The following is a 12,250-nucleotide window of genomic DNA, read 5'->3' on the forward strand; positions in this document are numbered from 1 at the left end:
AAGCTTATGCTTGGAGGTAAATTATCAATACAACTAGGCCTAGAATGCTTATGCAAAGGATATGAGTGAGTTCTTAGCTTAAGATCGGCTTAATGTTTAAGTACTTAAAGTTATGATTAATCTTCAAGGGTACTTATCAATAAGTGAAAAGACAATCTTATTACCAGAATATGCCAATTTTTAATTGCAAATGTCAAACACTAGATAAATCCACAAGGTGCTTAACCAATGATGTCAAATTAGAACAATTATCCAATGAAATCAAGAGTTCCTCAAACAAAGTAATGATGATCTTATGCTAATGTTGAAAGATGCTTACTTAGAATTTATAAACTTTCAAGATGCTAGTGCTTAAGATAGACAATAAAATGTGTTTAGCAATTATCCATTTGATTGCTTAGCAATGTTTAACAATAATGGCAATTAGATTGCAAGATAATCAAGAAGGAAAGAGCAATCTCAATGCTTATGGAGCACAAGGCCAATTTATCACTTGCCAACACAATTAGATATCAAGAAGCAATATGACTTAGATCACAAGATACCCATATGCCCAAAGAGACTTAAGATATTCAAGATTAGGAGATTTTAATATGAGAGTGCTTTAGTGAGTATTTACTAAATGTGAACTTGAAACTTGTGGATCAACTCACAACAACAAAAGTGTTAGAGCACTTGTAACAAATAAACACCAACTTGCTATAAGACCACGAAATAAGAACTATAGAGCATTAGCAAAGGGAGATCTTATGTTACTTATATTCCAATCACATTTAGATGAGAAATCATGAAACTTTTAGGACAACAACAAAAATACTACTTGAGATCAAGAAATTATCAAGCATGTTAAGTGACATGCCAAGTTAACTAATCCTCTTATGACATGTCATTCACTATTATATCAGATCTGAAAACACTTATTACAGCAGTAAGAAAACAATGAAAACAATGAACACAATGAACACAATGAACACAATGAACTATCTATGTGAGGGTGTGTGCTAAATTGTGCCCAACAATTTGCCAAGTGCTAGAACAAGTTTTCCATCATAAATTTATGAGTTTTTATCCTTCTTAAGATGCAGTATTCATAATATATTAAATCTGATCTAACTAATTATGCTGAGATATTCAGTCGCTAAACAGTTAGATCTATGCCCAAGAGACAATGCCCAACTTGCAAAACAACTAGAAAATTTCTACCATGAGTTTTTTAGTGTGTTTAGACAACTTAGATATGATTTTTAGGTCACTTAATCATGAATTTTGTCACTGTTATGAAAGTTTTATTACAGTCGTAGAAAAACAGTGAGAGGACAAGGGCTTAAAGATCAAACCCTAGGCCCAAGGCCTTGTAGATCACTAGGCCAAGTTGTCAAAAAATTTTCCAAAGTACTTGGAACTTCAAAACACCAACTTTAAGCTAATTTCACCTACAAAACTCGCCAATATTCAGTCTAAAAATTTCAGAGATCAACCAAGGATGAAAGAAGGCTAGCTAGGGCTAGGAAGAGGGCAAAAGACGAGGGAAAAGGCCAAGAAAAAGCAGCGGCTAGAGAGAAATGGCTAGAAAGGGTCCACGACAGAGGAGGAGGGAATGAAATGGGCCCACGGCAAGCCCTGATGGCTGTTGTTAGGCTTGAGGGAGGGCGGAAAGGCCTTTAGGGGATGCGGCCTGGGGGTTTTAGCTTGTGATATTCCCACTTAGCATTATTGCTAAGTGAAATATCAATTTTGATAAATTTTATCTTCATTCATGTTTGCACTTAGGAAATGTGGGTTTAGTGCAGTGTGGAAAAAGTCGCCAAAAAGTCGCGATTAAATTGGCAAAGTTGTAATGTTCTTAAGAAGGAATATAAGTGACATTCTAAACAAATAAACAGTGCAACAACAAAAAATTAAAAACATGCATTATACACTCATAAAACACTGTAAATCTGGAACTGCTGAGCCATATATTATAAAATCTAAGAGCAGAGGTACAATATAAATGAGATGGTGCACTTGGGCTTGTCTCAAGGACAAGCTGGACCAAACCCAGATGATGGAATAGCTGAACTAAAGGCTGCTCAGTTGTTGCACCACTCTGCACTGCGCTGTCCCAGTGAAACTATTGTCTTGCTGAATTTTGACCTGCTGGAGTGTGCCCAAAAGCCACCCAAAAAATTATATCCTTTCAGCCTTAGACTCCTTGGACAAAACCCAGAAAAACCTAGAAGGGAATTTCTCTGGTTTTGAATTTGGATTTTCGGCCTCCTTGGAGCCTCTCCCCAGCCGCTGCTGCCAAATTCGACTTGTAGGAAACAACCTACAAATCCCTCTGAAAACACCCCAAGAATGTTGGGTTCACCTGTGATGACTGTCTCCTTGCTCCTCGGATGATCCTTGGCCTGGATGACTGCTCTCCTAAGCACCACGAATTTGCTGCCAGAGGCCTCTGCACAATCCCTCTGCCCAGAAATTCGTACTGCTATAACCCCTGACTGGCTGGCTGCAAAACTCAGTGAAAATGTCCTCAACCAACAGCCTTTCCAGCTCCCGGAACTCCCAGCAAGCTATGGACCTCCCAGCTGGCTCAATCCCCTTCTGCGTGTTTCTAGCTACCCATAAAATACGCAGTCTCCTCCTCTGCGTGGATGGATGAAGTATATGTTAATGCTGGAACGCCTGAAATCTCTGTGGAACAGACTCCCTAGGGTGGGTATGGATAGTCCCCTGAAGTAGAGGTTGAATCTCCCCTTCAGAAGATCTGTGGCTAAACAGCTGGTAGACTCGCTAAGTTGCAGAGCGTACAAAGATAAGTTTGTTTGTAAAATGATTAAGATGCTGCAAAATGAGAGCTCCTTCCTTTTTTATCACCTTGGGTCCCCTTAGCCTCTTGTGGGCCCCTCCTTCCACTAATTTGATTCCCTCCAACTCATGCAATGGACAAGTTCAAATTATTCATGTGGGTGGCCTCCACATTCCACTAGCTTCTAGAAATAAAGTCGAATTGCCTATAGTTCCTAAGTTCTGCGCGTGGGGTCCTCCTCCTAAGCCAAAAATGATGCCAAAATTGTGTAGCTACACCCCGTGACTAATATATTTGAAAAGGGACATGACAGTCCTCCCCTCCCAAATGTTCCTGGCCCTCAAGCAACCTCAAAGTCGGGTGGTCTAGTATGTGCTCACTCTCCCAGCTGGCATCCTCATCTGGCAAGTTCTTCTAGCGTACCAACAACTCCTTGATAGTCCTGCTCCTCAGTCTCTCTCCCTGCTCTCTAGAATGGCCTCTGGGTCCAACACCAAATGGCCCTCATCATCCAATGGGGGTAGATCAGCTGCTGCGGTCACCTATTGTCCTAGCACCTTCTTCAGGCATGAGACATGAAATACATTATGGATTCTACTCCCTGGAGGTAGCTCTAGCTCATAAGCCACCTCCCCAACCCGCCTAGTCACCTGGTATGTCCCATAGAAGCGTGGCTGTAGCTTCTCAGCCCCCTTTTGTTTCAGTGTAGACTGTTTGTAAGGCTGCAATCAGAGGTATACTAAGTCCCCCTCCTCAAAGTGCCTCTCTATCCTATGCCGATTCGCATATAGTTTTTGCTGATTTTGGGCTGTTGCTAAATTATCCTTGATAGCCTTGAGGATATCTTGGCTCTCTTGGACCTAATCTTTGGCCTTTGGGGCCCGACTGTCTTAGAAAATGACATCAACAAAAGTTAGTGCATCATATCCATATAGGGCACGGAAAGGAGTCATACTGATAGACATGTGGTGTGTGGTGTTTTAGCAGAATTCGCCCAAGTGCAATCACCAAATCCACGTCCTCTGCTGACTTGTTACATAATTCCTCTGGTACCCCTCCAACCACTGGTTGACCCTCTCCTTTTGGCCGTCTGTCTGAGGGTGATAACTGGTACTAGGAGTGAGATCTATCCCAACCAGGCTGAAGAGCTCTTGCCAAAAGCCACCCATAAATCTGTTGTCTTTGTCACTCACAATGTTCTTGGGGAGCACATGTAGACTAAAAACCTCTCGGAAGAACAACTCGACAACTTGTGCAGTCGTGTATCTAGTGGGGATGGCGAAGAAGTGGGCAAATTTGGTCAACCTGTCGACCACTACATATATGCAATCCTTCCCCTATATTGTGGGGAGCCCAGTGATGAAATCCATCGAAATACTTTCCCATTTCCCCTCCGGAATGGGAAGTGGTTGTAGTAGCCCTGTAGGGTGAGTTAGCTCCCCCTTGTTTCACTGGCAGGCCTCACACTCCCTTACGTGCTGCAGCACATCCTCCTTGAGGCCTTTCCACGTGAACCTCTCCTAAACAACCATGTAAGTCTTCCAGAACCCTTGGTGTCCGGACAGTGGTGAATCGTGAGCTGCCTGGAGTACCCTCTCCCTCAACTGCAAGTTGGGCACCAAGTAAATGTGCCCCTTGTAATAGATGACCTCATCCATCACATGGTAACACTCATCTGCATGTGTGCCCTCCATCACCTCCTAGGCCTTCCTGTCCTTGGAGTACTCTACCAACAGCAGAGCCTTCCAATCTTGGCAGATGGTCATGAGAGATAACCCAGCTGGTCTCTTGGATAGAGCATAGGCCACCACATTGTGCTTGCTCGACACATACTCAATGTCAAAATCGTACGCCTGCACCTTACTGGCCCATCTCTGCTGCCAGTCATTGAGGCCCTGCTGCCCCATGAAATGTCGAAGACTGTTGTGATCAGTCTTCACTCGGAATCGGTTGCCCACCAAGTACTGGCGGAACTTGGCCAATGCATGCATAATGGCTAGCATCTCCTTATCATATATGGAATATGACAACTCATGCGGTATGAGCTTCCGACTCTCGAAAGCTATGGGATGCCCCTCCTGTGACAATATGGCTCCAACTCTTACCCCTGATGCATCACACTCCATTGTGAATGGTTGGGAGAAATCCGGGAGTGCCAGAACAGGGCAACTGCTCATCACCTCCTTGAGGCGATCGAAGGCGGCCTGTGCTCCATCAGTCCATGCGAAGGCCCCTTTCTTGGTCAAGTCGGTCAAGGGTGTTGCCAACTATGAGAACCCTTTGACAAACTTCCTATAGTAAGTGCAAATACCCAAGAAGCCTCTCAGCATAGTCACATCTCGGGGTACTGGCCAATCCCGGATGGCTCGAATCTTCTCCTCGTGAACCTTCACCCCGTCTGCTCCAATGATATGCCCGAGATAAAGCATCTCCGTCAATCCAAACTCACACTTGGAGAGCTTGGCATAAAACTGCTGCTCCTCCAAAATGCGCAGTACCTCCTCCAAGTGTTGGAGGTGCTCCTCCCACGTCCGGCTATAGATCAGGATGTCATCGAAGAATACTAGCACGAACCTCCTCAGCTGTCCCCGAAAGATATGGTTCATGCAAGATTGAAATGTGGTGGGAGTGTTGGTCAGTCCAAATGGCATGACTAGAAAGTCAAAGTGCCCATAGTGGCACCGAAATGATGTCTTCGGGATGTCCTAATCCCGAAATCTGATCTAGTGGTGCCCTAAACGCAGATCAATCTTAGAGAAGTACTTGGCTCCTCTAAGCTCATCCATCAGCTCATCAATGCAGGAAATGGGGTACCGGTTCTTAAGGGTCTTCCAGTTAAGGGCTCGGTAGTCGATACACATCTTGAGGGTCCCATCCTTCTTCTTCACCAACACTACAGAAGAAGCGAAAGGACTGGAACTAGGCCTGATATGGCCCAATGCAAGCAGCTCCTGAATGGCCATCTCTATCTTGTACTTATAGGCTTTGGGTGCCTGTAAGGAGTAGTGATGACTGCCTGTATACCTGGCTCTAGCTCAGTGGTGTGCTCAAACCCTTTATCTGGTGGTTGCCCTGGTGGAATGTCTTCGAACACTACTGCGTACTTGTCCAGTAGAGCTTGTATGTCTGCTAGTGGTGGTTGTGCTTGTCCCCCAACCTCTGAGATCCTCAACTCGATTTCCCATGCAATGTCCCCATACCAAAGATCTGCCTCCATCCTGTGGGCCGAAACCGTCTGAGGCGGATAAGGTTGTATGCCTCTCAAGACCACCAGTTTTCCATCTGGTCCCATGAACTCCATCTTAGGTTTCCTCCAATCTGTCGTGACTCGCCCGAGGGAATACAACCATTGGACGCCCATCACCATGTTAGTGTGTGGCACATCGACTACAAAGAAACGGTCTGTCATCGAGTAGTTTCCCATAACTACTATCAAGGAAGGCATGTATCTGGTACACTGAATGGTACAGTCACTTGGTACTAGGACGGAGAAATCCTCAAACTCTGTTCTGGTGAGGCCCCTCCTCTGGACCAGCTGTGCATCTATGAAGTTGTGGGTAGCCCCACTGTCCATCAGTACCAACACCCTTTGTCCCTGTACCGTACCTTTGATCTTGAGTGTCAAAAACTTAGGAATATCACATAAAGAAGCAAGGATTCCTCCTGATGAGGCAAGAGATGCCCCTCCCTGTGGAGGTGGTGGTGGTGGCCCTTTGTCCGCCGGACTCTCTCCATCTGTCCCACCACAATCCTGATCCACCTCGTCCTCCTAGTCACTGTCAGAAAAGACCTCAATGTAATGTGCTCTACCCGCAGTGCACTTATGGCTAGGTGTCCAAGGCTCTCTGCATGTGAAGCACAACTTCGTCCTTCGGAGGTCCTTCCGTGTCTCCTCATCTAGCTGCCCCCTCCCCTGTCTGGTCCTCAGTGGTGGGGGTCTAGTCTCATGCCCCTTATGTGGAAAAGGGGTTCGTGCAGGAAATGGTGCTCTGGTCTTGGGGATGGCCCCCTGTAAATCTCTGGCGCACACCACCGCTTCTTGCAACGTAGAGGTTCTGTATGACTTCACCAGTCCACGTAGAGGCTCAAGCAAGCCCTTAATGAAGGTGTATACCCTCCTTGCCTCGGACAGATCTGGGACCATCACTGACACGCATAAAATCTGAGAAGTACTACTCTGGGTTGCCTGTTTGGCGCAGTTGTGTCAGCTCCCTGAAAGATGCCTCCGGATCCCTCTAATCAAATCGCTCCACCACCCTCTTGGTGAAGTCCTCATAAGAAACTATCTAGGCATGCCCCAAAGTGGTCAGGTCGTGAAACCACTAGTCATGGGCTTCCCCCTCTAAGTGCAGCGCTGCCATCTTAATGGCTTCCTGCTTTGTCATCCGGTTGAGTTGAAAGTATGTGTCCATCTTTTCAACCCAAGCCTTGGTTGTGCACTTGGTAGTGCCATCAAATGTAGGGAAATATATCCTCCCTATCGTTCTCTGCAGCTCATAGTTTTGGGTCCCTTGTCCTCTGTAACTGTTGTTCCTCTCACTCTGCTTGAGCTTGCAGTAATATTTGAAGGAGAGGGCTTCTTTGAAATCTTCGTCCATCGCCTGCCACTCTCTGAAGTAATCCTCCATTTGGGGAGTGTCTTCCTCCCTTGCTGGTTTGATTTTTGCCATTGGCACAAAAGAGGGTAGTATAGCCCTAGTTGGCACACTAATTGAAGGGCGCTGCGCTGTTGGTGAGGGGTGATGGAAAGGCTGAGAAGCCCCAAAAGTTTATCCACACAAAAACCCTCTAGGTGTGGCCTTGTCTCTGTTCTTTGATTTGATCTCCTCCAACATGTCTTTCTTCCCCTTGGCTAAGTCACTCAAAGCACTCAAGTGGCTATCGAAATCCATCTCTTCCCTGCTCTTGGGCTTTGCCATTTCCTCCTCTTCGGCCACTGCTTTCCCTCTTTCCTTCGTATCTAGCGTAATTTCTAGCTCCCTTTCTCTGCTCTTGTACCTCTGCCTTCGGTAAGTGATGTTCTCCCGTCTTCTCCTCTCATAGGAAACCAACCCCACAACTGAGCCAAGAACTAGGCTCTGATACCAATATAATGTTCCTAAGTAGGAATATAAGTGATATTCTAAATAGATAAATAGTGCAACAACATAAAATTAAAAACATGCATTATACACCCATGAAACACTGTAAATCTGGAACTCCTGAGCCATATATTATAAAATCTGAGAGCATAGGTACAATATAAATGAGATGGTGCACCTAGGCTTGTCTCAAGGACAAGCTGGACCAAACCCAGGTGATGGAATAATTGAGCTGAAGGCTGCCGAGTTGCTACACCAATGTGCACTGCCCTGTCCCAGCGAAACTGTTGTCCTTCTAAACTTTGACCTACTGGAATGTGCCCAAAAACTGCCCAAAAAATTATATCCTTTTAGCCTTAGACACCTTGAACAAAACCCAGAAAAACCCAAAAGGGGATTTCTCTGGTTTTGAATTTGGATTTTTGGCCTCCTTGGAGCCTCTCCCCAGCGGCTGCTGCCAATTTCGACTTGCAGGAAATAGCCTAAATCCCTCTGAAAACACCCCAAGAATGCTGGGTTCACCTGTGATGACTGTCTCCTTGCTCTCCAGATGATCCTTGGCCTGGATGATTGCTCTCCTAAGCAACACGAATTTGCTGCGAGAGGCCTCTGCGCAATCCCTCTGCCCATAAATTCGTACTGCTGTAACCCCTGACTGGCTGGCTGCAAAACTCACTGAAATTGTCCTCAACCAACAGCCTTTCCAGCTCCTGGAACTCCCAGCAAGCTATGGACCTCCCGGCTGGCTCAATCCCCTTCTGTGTGTTTCTGGCTGCCCAGAAAATACACAGTCTCCTCCTCTGCGTGGTTGGATGAAGTGTATGTTAATGCTGGAACCCCTGAAATCTCTGTGGAACAACCTCCCTAGGGCAGGCACGGATAGTCCCCCGAAGTAGAGGTTGAATCTCCCCTGCAGAAGATCTGTGGCTAAATAGCCGATAGACTCGCTAAGCTACAAATCGTATAAAGATAAGTTTGTTTGTAAAATGATCACGATGCTGCAAAATGAGAGCTCCTTCCTCTTTTATCACCTTGGGTCCCCTTAGCCTCTTGTAGGCCCTTCCTTCCACTAATACGGTTTCCTCCAACTGATGCAATGGCCAAGTTCGAATTATTTATGTGGGTGGCCCCTACATTCCACTAGCTACCAAAAATAAAGTCGAATTGCCTATAGTTCCTAAGTTCTGCGTGTGAGGTCCTCCTCTTAAGCAAAAAATGATGCCAAAATTGTGTAGCTACACCCGTGACTAATACATTGGAGAAGGGACATGACAAAACTCTGATTTTTTGGACTAGCCCATTTAATTGGTCAACTTTTTGGTGATTTTTTCCCAGTTGAAAAAGTCGGGATTAAATCGAGGCTTTTTCCAAAAAATTGTGAATGAGGTAGTTTTTTTAATGATTTTTTTTTTTTTTTTCGAAAAATCGGGATTTTATTGAAAAAGTCGGGATTTTTTGAAAAATGAATATTTTTGTATTTTTTTAAATTTTGCTGACTTTTTGCCAACTTCTTCAAAAACCTCCAGACTTTAACGACTTTTTCAATTTCTAGACCCTTGCCGATTTAATCCTGACTTCGATTTTTTCACATTGGTTTAGAGACCCCACATCGATTTTTGATTACAAGCAAGCCCCAAACATTAGAGGAGGAGGAGAATATCGAGCCCCTAGTGGAGCGTGGGGGCCACACTTGGAGAATTGCGGCCGACAAGGACAATACACATGCCTTGGAGGGAAATTCAGTGGGAGGAAATCGGGGTGGCCCCACATGAGTACGTTGGAGGCATCTTGACAAAATGGAAGGGAAGGCATTCATTTGGTCATTCGATCATCTATTCAGAAATTGTGTCTTTGACATAGCATGCTTGTGGAACCAATGATAAGGGCTTTAGCGTTTGTACCATCATAATTCTTTCTTTCTCTTTCTCTATTAGTGTCTTCAAAGTTCATAGAGCAAAATGGAAAATGCAAAAGTAGCCATGAAATTTAGGATTAAAAGTATAAAATGTGGAAACACAAATTTTTTGCACTAAACCTAAATGCAACTTTATTGGGGCTTTTTAATTATCAAAAAACTTTCTCTATGCTCAAATTAACATTGGGATTCTCGAAATGAGGCCAAGTCTAAATTCACTTGGGATATGGTGGGGTAATCAAAGTCATTGAAGGGTACAATTGGGGATGGAAGGATACATTTACAAGTATATTTCTTGTACATGGGTTCAGTCACAAATACTAGTATAAAGAGTTCAGCCCCTGGGTACATTTAACTATACTACGTTGGTTGTCTTTCTATAAAAAAAGAAGAAATGAATCAATCATTTCTCTTGTTATTCTGATTCAATTTCATAACTTACAACTAGCAAACTTGCCCACTATCCAAAGTCCATGGCATTTTGTAGTATGTATTATCATCTATTTACATTGAAAGAGAGTTAATCGGTCGACTTTTTGGTGATTTTTTCCCAGTTGAAAAAGTCGGGATTAAATCGGGACTTTTTCCAAAAAATCTTGAATGAGGTAGTTTCTTTAATGATTTTTTAAAAAAAATCGGGATTTTATTGAAAAAGTCGGGATTTTATTGAAAAAGTCTGGATTTTTTGAAAAATGAATATTTTTGTATTTTTTTAATTTTGCAGACTTTTTGCTAACATTTTCAAAAACCTCCAGACTTTAACGACTTTTTCAATTTCTGGACTCTTGCTGATTTAATCCCGACTTCGACTTTTTCCACATTGGTTTAGAGGCCCCACATTGATTTTTGATTACAAGCAAGCCCCAAACATTAGAGGAGGAGGAGAATATCGAACCCCTAGTGGAGTGTGGGTGCCACACTTGGAGAATTGTGGCCCACATGGAGAATACACATGCCTTGGAGAGAAATTCAGTGGGAGGAAATCAAGGTGGGCCCACATGAGTACGTTGGAGGCAGCTTGACAAAAAGGAAAGGAAGGCATTCATTTGGTCATTCAATCATCTATTCAGAAATTGTGTCTTTGACATAGCATGCTTGAGGAACCAATGATAAGGTGTTTAGCCTTTGTATCATCATAATTCTTTATTTCTCCTTCTCTATTAGTGTCTTCAAAGTTCACAGAGCAAAATTGAAAATGCAAAAATAGCCATGAAATTTAGGTTTAAAAGTATAAAAGGTGGAAACACAGTTTTTTGCACTAACCTTAAATGCAACTTTATTGGGGCTTTTTAATTATCAAAAAAACTTTAACATTGGGGTTCTCGAAATGAGGCCAAGTCTGAATTCACTTGGGATATGGTGGGGTAATCAAAGGCATTGAAGGGTATAGTTGGGGATGGAAGGATACGTTTACACGTATATTTCTTGTACATGGGTTCAGTCACAGATTCTGGTATAAAGAGTTCAGCTCCTGGGTACATGTAAACTATACTACGTTGGTTGTCTTTCTATAAAAAAAGAAGAAATGAATCAATCATTTCTCCTTCTCTATTTGTCATTCTTTATTTCTCCTTCTCTATTAGTGTCTTCAAAGTTCACAGAGCATAATTGAAAATGCAAAAATAGCCATGAAATTTAGGTTTAAAAGTATAAAAGGTGGAAACACAGTTTTTTTGCACTAACCCTAAATGCAACTTTATTGGGGTTTTTTAATTATCAAAAAGACTTTCTTCATGCTGAAATTAACATTGGGGTTCTCGAAATGAGGCCAAGTCTGAATTCACTTGGGATATGGTGGGGTAATCAAAGGCATTGAAGGGTACAGTTGGGGATGGAAGGATACGTTTACAAGTATATTTCTTGTACATGGGTTCAGTCACAGATACTGGTATAAAGAGTTCAGCTCCTGGGTACATGTAACTATACTACGTTGGTTGTCTTTCTATAAAAAAAGAAGAAATGAATCAATCATTTCTCTTGTTATTCTGATTCAATTTCATAACTTACAACTAGCAGACCTGCCCACCATCCAGAGTCCATGGCATTTTGTAGTATGTATTATCATCTGTGTACATTGAAACAGAGTTATTATTTAGAAATTGTTTATATGTACACTGTAAGATTTTATATTAATGAAAATTATCTTCAAATTTTATGAAATCCAATGCTTTGTTTTACTTTATTTTTTATTTTATTTCCCAAGTCACTTCCTGAACCTTCAACTCATACTCTTTTTCATAGCTGAGTTGTTCTCTGAGTCGATTCTAGTAACTTTGAACCAGTTGATTCCCCTCTTAACTTCCCAAACATAGTGAATCTTTACTAGGCAAACAATGTTGGTTTTTTCCAGGAGTGTAAATCTGGGAATGTGTTTCTTTCGTATCTCACGAAGTAGTTTTGTTTATAGAATGAGTGCCAATTCACTACATTCTGCAACACAATCACTTGGTTTTTGATGAGGTT

General features: G+C 43.0%; 1 protein-coding gene across 1 annotated transcript in view; it reads left to right on the plus strand.

Moving 5' to 3' along the window:
- The window catches only part of LOC149168568 (protein DAY-LENGTH-DEPENDENT DELAYED-GREENING 1, chloroplastic-like), a 281,952-nt gene that overhangs the window by 94,780 nt on the left and 174,922 nt on the right, over positions 1-12,250 (plus strand). The window lies entirely within an intron of this gene.

Source organism: Pinus tabuliformis, chromosome 4_2 (assembly GCF_031772625.1).
Source record: "Pinus tabuliformis cultivar Carrire ecotype Pingquan chromosome 4_2, CPIR1, whole genome shotgun sequence".
NCBI classification, from domain to species: Eukaryota; Viridiplantae; Streptophyta; class Pinopsida; order Pinales; family Pinaceae; genus Pinus; species Pinus tabuliformis.